Below are 14,228 nucleotides of genomic sequence, written 5' to 3' on the forward strand. Positions count from 1 at the left end.
GCCCTGTTTGAAAAGGAAGTTAGGAAAAAATGGTCCTGTAAGAAAGTTAGAAAAAATGGAAATATATAAAAAGGAAATTATGTTACTGAAATAAAGATATTGGTAGAAAAATAAAACTCTAAGTAGACAGAGCAGCACAGTGTATAGCAACAGTGGGGTAAAAAGATACAGATTATGATTAAGAAATTATAAAATATTAAAGCTAGAATGAGAAATTTCACAATATACCTAATGAGAATTCCAGAAAAACAGGATAATTAATGCGGGAGAGGCATTATTTGAAATTCTTATTAGAGTATTTTAGAGAACTTTTTAAAAGTACATAAATGCATGGATTGAAAAAAAATCACAAAGACTAAGGAGAAGGATGAGAAGGAAAATAATGCTAGACTTATAATGGTGATATCACATATTCTCAAAGAAAAAACAAAAATTAAAAAAACTGCAATAAATCAAACACATATTACCATAGAGAAACATTTCATATAACCTGGCTGACAGGTAACTTCTTATCATAAATTAGAATAATACATTTAAGGAAAATAATTGTAACTTGGAATTTGATACCTAGTTAAAATGTAATTTATGAAGCATAGCAATGTAGAAGACAGATAGATAGATAGATAGATGATAGGTAGATGAAGAGAGTTCCTTCCACAAAAGTCTTCAATTAAGATAAAATTAAAGGATATTTTTGAACAGAAAACAATAACAACAAATCATCTGAACCCCATAGGCAGAACTGGGATAAAAGAAACAATAATTTTGAACAACCACAAAGATACAACTTTTTGGTAACCTAAGGAGGAAATTAATGAAAAAAATATATACCTATTTTTCTGCTATAGAAACAAGTTGGGTATAACAAAATAAATATAATATGAAACACTGAAAAGAGACATTGTCCCAAGGCAATTTAAAGAGTTTAAACAGTATTGCATCATTTAAAAGGAAATTGAGATATTGAATATAATTTAAAATATTTAGGAAAATTATGGTCATTAGCAGTAGAAATAGAATAGGGCTCAAAACTAGAAAAAGAAAAATCTTTACACAGAAAACTGTTTAGCCCAACATGATAGCAGGGGAGAAAAAAATAGAATAATGAAACTTGATAAAGAAAACTGACTTGTGAATTAAACAAAAACACAAAATAATAGTATATACAGTTACACATAACTATTATGAAGCTTAAGAATTAAAAAAAAAAAAAAAACTGTAGAGGAAGGAAAAGGAAAGGGACTGATGGTATCTACAAAGGATCTTACAACCTTACCTGTAATGTTTTCTACATTGTTTAAAACAACTTTCTTTATTGAGTATAATTCATATACCTCCCTTTCATCCTTTCAAAGTGTACAACTCTGTGGTTTTTAGCATAATCACAGAGTTATGCAACCATCATCACTATTTATTTTTGGAACATTTTTATCACCTCATGAAGAAACCTCATATCCGTTACCAGTCACTTCCCAAATGTCATCTGCCTCCTAGGCCCTGGTAACCACTAATCTGTTTCTGTCTCTAGGGATTTACCATTTGTGGCTATTTCATATAAATGGAATCAAATAAACTGCATCCTTTTATGTCTAACATATTCCACTTAACATTATTTATTCAAGGTTAACTCATGTAAATACAACTGATATTAATATTTCTTAACTTTTGGTGGTAAGTTATTGCTTTTCATCTCAAAATAACATTTTGGAAGAAATAATAGAATATATATTTTAAAAATCTCAAATATAAAAAATTTACACTACATTGTATAGATATTTGTAATATAGATTACATGTTGAATATAAATAGAAATTATATTCTTGAGTATTGAATAAAAATATAAAATTTGATAATAACCAGAATATAAAATTCCAGGGAATGATACAAAATAAAAATGGTTAAAAAACTTGAGCATATCTATTTCTTTATCTTTCATAGGAAAATTTATTTGATACTGTCACTGGAATAACTTATGATTTTAAAAATTAAAAAAATTATATGGTAAATTTAAAATAAATTTTTAGGTGCAAGGAAATAGGTTTCAATATATATTAAGCTGCATTAATGAATGACACATATCTCTGGAAAGAATAATTGGCAAAATGAAGAAAAGAAAAAATTAAAGAAAATCAGTATAACAGAAAATATCAAACTTTTAATTGGACAAGATGAAATACAGTCATCCCTCAGTATCCCAGGGGAATTGGTTCCAGGACTTTCCCTTGGATAACAAAATCAATGGGTGCTCAATTTCCTTATGTAAAATGGCATAGTATTGATACTTGCATACAACCTATGCACATCCTCCAGTCATATACTTCCAGTCATATACTTTAAGTTATCTCTAGATTGCTTATAATACCAAATACAAGGTAAATGTTATATAAGTAGTGTAAATAGAATGTAAATGTTATATAAATAATAGCCAGAACATGGAAAATTCACATTTTGCTTTTTGGAGCTTTCGGGAATTTTTTTAAATATTTTTGATTTGTGGTTGGTTGAATCTCAGACCCATCAGGTATACAGGGCTGACTATATTTCAGTAATCCTGACAATCCGTTTCCATAATGAAATAGAATATGTTGTTTGGGTAAAAACAAAAAACAAATTAAAAATCCACCAAAGCAAAATAAAAATTCCAACCCCAAATCATCAAGTTTAATCTTTGTATGTCCACATGGAACACCAATCATTGTGTGTCCAAAACTTAACTCATAACTGTCTTCCAAAATATGCTCTGTCTTATTTAGTGTGTGGTATCAGCCTTTGACCAGTAATAAACAAGCCATTAGACTCATCCTTGGTGCCATCTTACTGTGTTCTCCTGAGTCAACACATCACCTCACCTAGTCCTCCTTAAAATATCTCAAATATATCTATTTTCCTTGCTCACATTTCCCAACTTTAGGCTCCCACCATCTCTCACCTGGAAGTTCCAGGATGAGTCTCCTTGTTTCTGAGCTTGTTCCACTTAAATTATTTCATCAAAATCTGGTGAATTGAATCAAAATTAATAACTCCGCTTACTACATTAACCTATAATTCTGGTTCTTTATTGATTTTATGTTGGTTCAAGCTGTTAAACTCAACTTGAAACAATTAGTAAAAACTTTTATTTGTTGACATTTTCTGCCCTAATTCTTAAGTGTCTTGTGACACAAATACATATACACACAATTTTGTTTCTTCCTTTCTTTCCTCCCTTTCTCTTTCTCTTTATTCTTTCATTAAGCCCAACTCCTTTACTCACCTCGATGCTTCTTCATATAAGCTGTTACTTTTTAATATTCTAGATTCATCTAGCTAAATTCCATTTGTCTTCCACCACTAAGGTCATACACTCATCCAATTCAGGCACTGATCCACTTTTTCTTTCCTACCAAGTGAATTAAATTCTCAGATCACAGCACATATCCTCCTTTAAGTTCATCCCTGGAGCCAAATTACATAGTTTTGAAGGACAGAGATACTTCTAATTATGCTGTGTATCATTATATCACTTGAGGACTTAAGTAGTGTTTTGGTGTGCTGGACATTCAGTAGCTATTTATCAAAGTTATATCTCAACTTCTATAATTCCTATACTTCACGCACAATTATTATTTCAAATATATTCCATTATCTTTAAAAAATATTTCTCTCATGAGCCCAGTAACTCTCAGTAGATACCATTACCTTTTACTTCACATAGAATTAAACAGATAATAGAATTAAACTCCTAATAGTTCCTATAATCAAACAACTTCTATGGATACCCACTCTTCCTCCCTCCTTCCTATAATGACATTGGCATTTCTTAAATAGTTTTTGTGCTTACTCTCTTCTCCTATGTTTGGTATCATTTCTTATTCAGTCTCCTCAGAGCCAGATCTTTATTTATTGCCTCCTTTCTTATTAATATCCTAAGCTTCTCTCTCTTTCACAACCATAATTTCATCTGAATGACTTAACCCATTTACACAACATCTCGGTTTAGCTTTAGTTCCCACGCAACATCTGTTTTTTTCCCTGATTCTTCCCCTTCACAACCTTTCAGAAAGAACTGCTTACACACATAAGCCTCAATCCTATGCATTTCTTTATTATTCAACCTTCCAGATGTGCCCTCCACTAAAATTTCAATGAGTTTCTGGCAGTAAAAACTAGTAGACATAAAATCTAGCACCTGATCTGTGGGAGAGTGTTACATTGATCTCTCTCTCTGCTGAAATACGCTCCACAAAATTTCTAGGAAAATATACTCACTACTTTCCTCTGGAAGTTCTAATTATCCTCTAAACTTAGCTTCTCCTCTCTGTCTTCTTAGAAATCTTAATGTTTTTCCTAAGCTCTTTTTTTTTTTCTTCTCCTTCTACTCATCTTCAATCTTCTTAAATCCCATGGCTTTATTTACAATCTTTATGCTGACAAGTTGTCAAGTTGACATCTCTGCTACAATAGATGTCAGAGGCTGTTTAAAGGCATACATTAATTTGCTTTTGGCAAACTGTCTTTCCTAAGACAAATTGTTGTTTATATCAATGTGGCTTATATCTAATAGTTCCAGTATTGAAGTCGACCTCTTGGACCTGAAATTTGCCTTTCCCAAGCACATCTCATAGTACTATAAATGGTTTTACCCTACCCAGTTAACAAATCATTTTTTTTGACCCTCTATTTCTCATGTTTTACATTCTATCAATTATGACATCTCTTCAGTTTTAATTTTAAATGTCCATTTATCTATCCATTTCTCTCATCTCTATTATTCATGTACTGGATCAGGAGCAATCATCTTTCGAATGGATTACTGAAAAAGTCATACTAATACCTCTTATCATGATCTACCTCAAAATTCTTCCCAAAATGTTGTAATTACATAGATAAGTTTAGTATGTTTTTCTGGCTACTGTAGTGGATATATGATATCTATATGTTAGTATTATATTGTAATATAGACATGCAAACTTAGAGTAAGAAAATTCAAAACATGGGTTTCAAGGTAATTTAGTTTTCTTATTTCTATTCCTCTCACATCAGGAATTTGACCATGCAGTAATAGCTGTTTCCTAACAATAACATTTTTTTTAAAAAAAGACTTAATAGGAGTATATATTGAATACTTCTAAAAAATGTAAAGTTTTTCCACAGAATATCGTCTGTTTTAACTCAAAGCAAGAAAAAATGTAAAAGGCATATCACAACTTAATCTTAAAAACATGAACTTTGTATTCTATTTTCATAGCAGTTTAGTCTACCTCAACCATTTGGTTTCACTCGTATAAAATGTAGTTATTTGTAAGCAGGACTTCTGAGCATTATTTAACATCTGCATCATTTGGGGTATGATGTTTCTGCTTATGAGCAGAGTGGTTTTGTCTGGGATGTCCTAGATATATAATATCAATAGTACAATCCTGGCAGAAGTCCATCTTAAAAGACATCCCTCCATTTAAAAGTAGACGTGTATCACCCTAAGCACTCTAGTCAGTTGTTGTATTACCAAATTTGCTATCTGTATCTCAAGATGTACATCTCACATGTCGAATTTGATACCAGAAAAATCTTTTAAATCGTAGATATTATAAATTATATAACACTCCCCATGTTTCAAATATAAAATGAAATACAGCTACATTAGGAAGATATAGCTTTAAAAACCATGATTTTATAAAATTCAGGTTTACAAATTTGAATAAAGGGGTAGAAGTTCAGAGGAATATTTAATAATGGGTGAGTTATTTGTATTAGAGCAAAGTTTACAAACATGATACAATAAGGAGAAAGAATGTTATATAAGTATACACATTACATATAACATGTTTTCTTTTCCAGGTGGTAGAATTAGATTATATTCCTTATGGGATATTTTGCATAAAAATGATAATGTGCGTCAACAAATACGAACACACATATTTTTGTAAGAATGCCCATTCTTATATTTAAAAATCTCTTTAGAAGTTCACGCTGCTTTGACAACCTTCAAAAAATCCATATCCTGAGAGCTGTTCCAGCAATGAAGAAACCTTTCAGCATGGGGCTATTATCTTGGCTGGCACTGCTGATAGCTCTGCTTGCAATAAAAAGCCACTGCTGGGAAAAAAACATGTCGTGGTCTTGAGGCTTAAATCTCACTGGCAAACAGAAACCTATTTTGTGTGAAAGCACTAGGAGAAAAGATTCCAGGCAGTGGGTAGAAAATGTCTTGCCTTCACACAACTACATTTACAGAGAGAACATAGAAACCTATAGTATATTGTGCTTCCTTTGCTGCATGTCTGGATCAAGAATCCTAACAATCCCCATGGCAGTATACCTTTAGTAGATTGACGATATTACCATTTGAATATTCTGACAAAATCTGGCTACTTCTGAGATCCACCCACAAACTATGCAGCACTCTTTGCTGTTGATTAATGGCATACATTCTTATTAAGAGTTGTAAAGGAAGAAATTGAAAAGAATGTCAAATGATTCATCATCATATTATCAGCCAGGTGTCTATCACTTATGTTCAAGGGCACTATTTTTGTCTCCTAACATTTGAAACTTTTAAAAGACAGCTGAAATTTTGCTCCCCTGTATAAAATCATCTAAAAAAATGACTTGTCATGTACTATCATCTATTCATTCTCTCTGACCCTTTTAATAAACCCATCAATATTTATTGAGCACATATTTTGGGTCTAGTTCTGATCTAGAAACCATTAGAGACTCATAATAAGCATAATACTGTGTTCCTGATTTGAAGAGCTTAAATCTAATAATAAAGACAATATGAGTCATCAAGCAATAGAAGATAATATATAAATGCTAAGCACTGGAATGTTTAAAATAGATACATCTTAGAATATAGGAGAGAAACATCAAGGATGACTGGAATAATAAGTTGAAGTAGTCAGTGATGGAGGGAAATGTGAGCCTGCACTTAAATAATGGATATAACATAAATTATCATAAGCATAGATATTTTAAGATAAGAGAACATGAAAGGTAAAGAGGTTAACATAAACTTGGAATATAATTAACTACTTATTGGGTGACTACTATGTGCAGGTTCCAAGATACAATACAAAGAGGCCCAGGCCCTATGTATTGACAACCTAGTGGAAAAAATTGTCTCAGTATAATAGACATTATAGTTCTCTGATTACAGTAAGTAAAATGCACTATAAAACACACTGTATGGGAATTAACAGAGTGAGAAAGAAAAGAAAAGCCTCCAAGAGAGTAAGACACAAGATATAAGTTTTATACAGGATGAATAAGTGTTTCCTGGAAAAAATCCTAGGGGTCAGTCAGTTCTAGGCAGTAAACACAATTGCAAATGTAGCAGGATATGCCAGAGTGTGAGACATAAAGGCATCACAACAAAGCAAGACTGGGTCCTTGGGTGTTTCGGGTGTTGAAGTAACGGAGTACTTACTAAAGGTTAAGAGCTAGTGACCAGGTGATAAGATTACTTAATGTCATCCCAAAGTATTTGAATTTTAATTTGAACACACTTGAGAGTCCTTGAAGGATTTTTATGAGAGAAGTGATATTTTCACTTTGAAGACAAATAATTCATCTTAACTTTTGCATCTCTATCTTGAGCATTCTTTTCTCATACTCCCTTCAGGAATATTCTCAAATATATACGGATATCAACTTGGCATTGTAAAGCTATTCTTTGATTATGACTGGGAACACTTAATACAAAATGAGAAGGAAGGAGGGATCTCAAACTTTTCTTTGGAAAGGTAATAACCAATTAGAAGGAGTGTTATGTGGAAGGAATATTGAATATTTAAGATGAGGTTGGATAGAGATGATATATTTTCCTGTAGATTATGAAAAAAGTGTAAAATATGGCATAAAATAAGATGGAGATGAAGATTTAGAATTGTCATTTTTTCACATATTTTACTATAGCCTGCCCAATTCACAAGTTCATTATTAAAATAAGTCAATTAGCAAATAATCCCATAGGAATCTTTTTTCACCCTGTGTGTAAACTTTCTTCAAAGAAAGCCCATTTGGGTAGCATGTCTAAATCAGTACTGTATTTTCTTTAACAAGAAATTATTCCAGAAAACAATTAGCACTTAATTTGGTGCAGGTGTTAGCATTTCTGTAATGTTGACAGTGATTCACAGTGCTTAACACACCTTTTTTGAGAGAAAGTTTAGGTTCACCATCAGTAAGTTTAGTTTTGGTATTTCTCTGAAAATATTATTTGTATTTCAACAATTCTGACATTGACATTTCAGCCCATAATTTCCCTGCAGTTCTGAAGCAATGGGAATAGAAAGCTGAGGAAAAAGTGGATGCAAACAATATGAAAATCTCTGCTAACTAGGCACCCACTTATTCCTCAGAGTAACTTCTGGAAACTCAGATAAAGCTGGTGAAAAATATAGGGCACATGTCCATATTGCTTCAGGGAAATAAAAAGATTTGGCAAAAGAATACACTGATGCAAATAATATGTAAATTAGTATTGGTTTTTCACATACTTTGTACTTAATAGCTGAGACAAGAAATTGAAACAGGAGAGTGTAGAAATACAAATTTAATGTCAAGATAACTGCAGAGGAAAACAAAATAACAGAGGGTTTTGTGTACGTATGCTCTTCCTGCAAGATCCAGACTGCCAATATTGAGATTCATGGGCTAGTTAGCTGTGTAAATAACAAATGTGTTTTGCTGTGATAATATCTTTATAATTAAGCATACTAATATATAGTATTAAATCTATTGTCATTCCTTCCTTCTCATCAGAAAAGACAATGGAAAATTATTCATTGCCTTTACTTATTAGGAATTATTATGATTTATATAAAAATACTTTAAAAGTTTATTTGAAAATACTTTTATTTAGTAGATTGTTTAGTAAATAAAAGAGTCAAATAAAAAGGTATATTGGTCTTTACATATAGATAGATATTTAGAAATAGTGCATGATTAAGTTAAAATTATTTCAGAATGGTGACATAATTGCTTCTATATTATTCTTAAACAATTTAACAAAAACATTAGTCATCTCACAATTAGTAAGAAAATATATCTTAATGAATTATTCCTAAAGTTGAATACTAATTTCTATTTAAAATGACTGATAAAATATTTTTTAAATGTTTGAATAATTAAGAACATGTTTTAGGGAACATAAATAAGACAAATAAATTGATATAAAAATCTTAACCTCATATAGCAAAAGTACCTGTGATAGATCATAGAGTAAGATACTTTTAACCACCACAGAGATTTACCATCTATAATTCCCATATATTTAAGATGATATATAAAGGTCTTTTTTTTCCTTTGTTTTATAGAATTCAATTCATTCACACTGAAAAAATTTTTTCATTTGAGAGTAAACATCTCCCTCTTCTGGAAATTTTATTAAATTCAGGAATCTAAAGATTTTATTCAAAAAACTAAATTTTAGTTCACAATGTAGATATATGTGAAAACTTATCAATATGTTTTAAATATAGCTCATTAAGGCTATGAAATTCTATACAATGTAGATTCAATTCATTTTCTCTTTTTTTGGCCCATTACTTATAACTTTACTCTTTTAATTAGGAATATTTAAACTGAGCTGTTAAAACAATATTTGTGTGTGTATATTTTAAATTTAGTTCACTTTCATGGTCTTTATTATGTTCTCTTTAAGTTTTCCTTAGGTTATATTTATTTAAATAACGCTCATCCATTTCCATAGTACTTTTTCTTTTCTTCCAGTTTTACTGAGATATAATTGACATACAGAACTGTATAAGTTTAAGATGTATAGCATAATGATTTGACTTACATACGTCATGAAATGATTACCACAACAAGTTTAGCAAACATGCATTACTTCATATAGATAAAAAATTAAAGAAATAGAAAAAATTGTTTTCCTTGTGACAAGAACTTTCAGGATTTACTATCTTAACAACTTTTATATATAACATACAGCAGTGTTAATTACATTTATTATGTTGTAAATTACATCCCTAGTACATTACATGCCACAGTCTAAGTTTTTCACAATTTTTGGAAGAATTTTTTCTTCCTTAACCAAAACTACATGTGTTAACATTGATTAATAAAGCTTTTAAAAGTGAAAATCTACAAAATCATCCTTAGAAGCCTTAAAATGTATTTCTGATACATACAAGATTTAGGTCAATTTATTTGTTAGTAAAATTCCAAATAAAGATTAAAAAATTTTCAGTCATTTTAGAAACAATTTTGGTTGCTCCTATATCATAATGCCCTGTGATGATCTGAATTAAAATCATAGGTTTTGTAAAAATATGAATATATATTCTTAATCTATAAAACACAGGCATATAAACATGAGAATAAAGGTTATCCAAAGTGATACAAATGTTCTAAATGTTATAGAAAGTTAAAGGTACCTTTTATATTCATAAACAGAAGTGAAATAAGACCTATTTGATTTTTTTTTAGGAAATTTGTTTTGGAAACTTTTAAAATTATTTCTAGTAATTCTTTATATCCCTTGATATTACCTAAAGTAGACAGTCACTTTTCTTCAATTTATAAAAATAACTAAACTAATAAACTACAGGATAGTCATCACATATTACAATTAAGAGTGATTCCATGGCAACAGCAGAAGTGGTCACACATAGTAGTAACTCAGAATTGCTTGTGCTCTTAAGTTCTCACTCAAAAGCTATGGGGCTCACCTACCTTTGAAGCCATTTTAGCAGTAGGTAGACATTGGGTGTCTTTTTTTCCTGTTTTGTCAAAGTTTGAATCACTAGTCTATAACAAATAGCATTGAGAAATAGTAATAAATGAAGCAAGAGTGTTAATCATGTTCTAGAAGAAGTGTTTATCTGCCTTTTGATCCAAGCCTCTCAACTAATTCCTGGTGCCAATTTATGCCTATCAATCAGATTGACCTCCTGAGTAAAGAAATAAATGTTTACGGGAAATGTGAGTTAAGTCTCCTCTCACAGTTGCATTACAAAATGAAAGTGCAGCAGATAAATACAGGTATAAACACTACAGTTGTATTACAGAATGAAAGTGCAGCTGAGAAGTACAGGTATAAACCCTGAACAGACACATTAAAATAGTCTTTGCCATAGAAAAAGTTTTGGGGAAACAGGACACCAATAGTAGAATGAAAATGTTTCATCATCCAGCTTACCAGGAACAAAGTCATCAAGTAGTCAATGTATATTGGAGCAGAGTATTTGATTGGCTTTTTAATATTAGTATCACCTGCCAAATGATATTCATATGTTGGCATGCAGACATGAGCAGACAACTTTCTTCAGGACAGAATTCTGTAATACTCTTGTTGAAGAAATCCACAATGTTAACTGTGATCCATTTGCTGGTTCCCTCTCTCTTCCCCAACATAGGAGCTTGTCTCAGATTCTGATTTCCTAGTGCTCTCTCTGCAGTTTTTAAAGAGCTCATAATGAAAAACTTCAGGGATATACTTCTTTGAATGTTTAAAAAGATCACTGTTAAAGAAGAACTCATCTCTCTTTAGAAGGGACGAGAGGAGCAAACTATTCTCAATGACCAGTGGAATCCCACTTGTCAACTACTTCCCTCTGGGGTCCATCTGGTACAGGCTGCTGTGGCCTGCTCCCTGCCTCACCAACTCTAAATGCAGAACCAGCCACATTTTACCAGGTTCACTCTGATTTTAATATAAAATATCTCATATGTAAAAATATATGTGATACATAATGACAAAAGAATAGAGCAAATGTCTCAATACTCATGACCCAAGAAATAAAACATTACCATCTTTGAATCTTCCTGTGTGTTTCCCTTTCTAATTAGTTCTCTACCTGCTGGTGGTAAATGCTTTCTGTTTTAGAGTGTTATAAGATATTTTGAGTGTATATCCATTTTAAAGCATATTTTTGCTAATATAAAATTCTACTTTCATAATTTATCTTCTTTAACCACAATTTGAAGGTGTCACTTTCTTTTGGCTTCTATTGTTCCTATAAAATCACTTGTTATTCTTGTTCTTATTTTTTTTAAAAGCTCTTTCTTTGACTGCTTTTAATATTTTCTCTTCATCTTTGACTTTCATTAGTTTTACTATGATGCAGGCATAGGAATAATTCCCTTTATATTTTTCTTGCTTGTTATATAAAGTGCTTCTTGAGTCTGTAACTTGATATCTTCTTCAGTTTTTAGCTGTTACATATTGCTTTTGTACTTTTCTCCTACATCCATCTCACTCTCATTCATTTCTTGGAGTCCAATTATCCATTTATTAGATCTTTCAACTGTATGTCACATGTTTTTTATGATCCTTCCTTAATCTTCTATCCTGTTGTCTTTTTGTAATCGTTTTTCCTTTTTTGGCTTATCTCTTAATTATCTAATTCCTTCTTTATATATGTACAATCTATTGCTAAATACAAACTTGGAGTTTTGTTACTAAATTTAATCACTTCTAAAATTTGCTTATGATTATTTTTTGTTTCCACTTATCTATTATAATTATCTACCATAATATTTTATTCTTTGTTCATATTAAATGCTGACTTAAAAAAATTTTTATCTGTGAACTCCAGTATCTGGATATCTTTTGGTTCTGCTTCTATTGTCATCTTTTTTCCTCTTGTTTGATGAAATCTGTGATATTAATACTAGATTTTTAAAATACTGGATGTGAACATTATTCATGAAAACTCTTAGGTATAAAGTAAGGCTATGGATATTGTTATCCTGTTGCAGTGAAGGTTCACCTTACAGCCATTAGGCTAGTGGCAAATCACCTGTTACAACCAGGGACTAAGAAGACTCACTTTTATGTTTCAAGCTTTGTGGTGGTTCATCTATATCCAGTTCAGCCTCACTCCTAAGGTGTATCTTTTGGGTGAAAGATTTGAGTGCTTAACAACTTCTTTTTTTGTTGGTTATCCCTGAATTTTAATGTTTGTCTTTCCAGCCAAATGTCACTTCTGAAAATGGGATAATGATATAGAAAAAGAGCCTTACAGCTATTGCTGTCACTTATATTTATGTATCTATAATTTCCTCAAGTGGGAAAATGACCTCAAATATCAGCCTTATCTTGTTTTTTCCTCTACCAGACTGTGACCCAACATTTTAGTATCGCCATTATTGCTATGAGGTTTATTAAAAGTGGTTTTGTTTTTTTTTTTTATCCTATCTAGTCATGCTAAGTGAGAGAGTTCATCCAAAACAAGATTTTCAGCAATTGAAAGAGCAGACCTTTTTCTTTTGAATTTTGATGGAAAAAATTCTGGTTTTCATTTTCAGAATTTGTAGTGGTTTTTTTTTTTTTTTTCAAACTCCCCTTGTCATTTTTGATAATCTCATACTGTTTCTCATTTTCCTCTACCAGCTTTTATTTCATTAAAGCCTTATTTAAAAATAACTTCCTATTCTATATGTTACAATTCCAACATCCAAAGTCTAGTCTTTCAAGCCCTCGTATCTAATACGTTGTGTTTTTTCAGATTCTTATCTATGATTGCTTATTTTCTTATATATCAGTTGAGGTATGATTGTGAAGTCATACTAAGCATATTTTAATGTGCAAGAATCATGGAAAGTTCTGAAATGAGGATATCTTTCACCAGTGTCAATGCGTGGTACTAGTTGTATTTATTCAAATATATTTTTAAATTTTTATTTCATTTAAAAAGTATTAGTCTAGGAAGTTCCTAAATATGTGAGTATTACAAGTCCAAAATTATTTCAAATAATAGTAAAAGCTCAAGGCTACAAAATCTGGGAGCCATTTACCTTATCTGAAGTCAGGGAATACATTGCTTTGATGGTTGCTTTACTAAGATTAATTCCTCCACATGTCTGTTAATCTCACAAACCTTCATTATTAAATTGTGTCCCTGAGTAAGCATTTGCTTCAGTGTTTCAATGTATCTACTTCTGCAGTTTCATTTCAGTCAGAAGCATATAAAATTGTTTACTTTCATTTGTCTGTCATCTGGGTATTTTGTGATAGTGGAGAACATTTCATAATACCAGAATTGCTATATTGCTGGGAGAGAAGTACACTTATTTTTGTTTTGAAAAGGTAACTTTAGTCTCTATAAGGAAGATGAATTGTGCAAGAGTTGAAGCAAGGAAAGAAGTTGGGTAGCTATTGCAACAGCCTAGGTTCTTACCTGATGTTGATAGCTTAGACTAGCATGATAGAAAAGGAGATGGAGAAAATTTAATGGATATATACTGGATATATTTATGACTATGGAATGGTCTTAACAAGA

General features: G+C 31.1%; 1 pseudogene; it reads right to left on the bottom strand.

Moving 5' to 3' along the window:
* Positions 1 to 10,822: 10,822 nt before the first annotated feature.
* LOC114235830 (MOB kinase activator 1A-like) lies at positions 10,823 to 13,767 on the bottom strand (annotated as a pseudogene).
* Positions 13,768 to 14,228: the final 461 nt, after the last annotated feature.

The sequence above is a fragment of the Balaenoptera acutorostrata genome, chromosome 18 (genome assembly GCF_949987535.1).
Source record: "Balaenoptera acutorostrata chromosome 18, mBalAcu1.1, whole genome shotgun sequence".
In the NCBI taxonomy this organism is placed as follows: Eukaryota; Metazoa; Chordata; class Mammalia; order Artiodactyla; family Balaenopteridae; genus Balaenoptera; species Balaenoptera acutorostrata.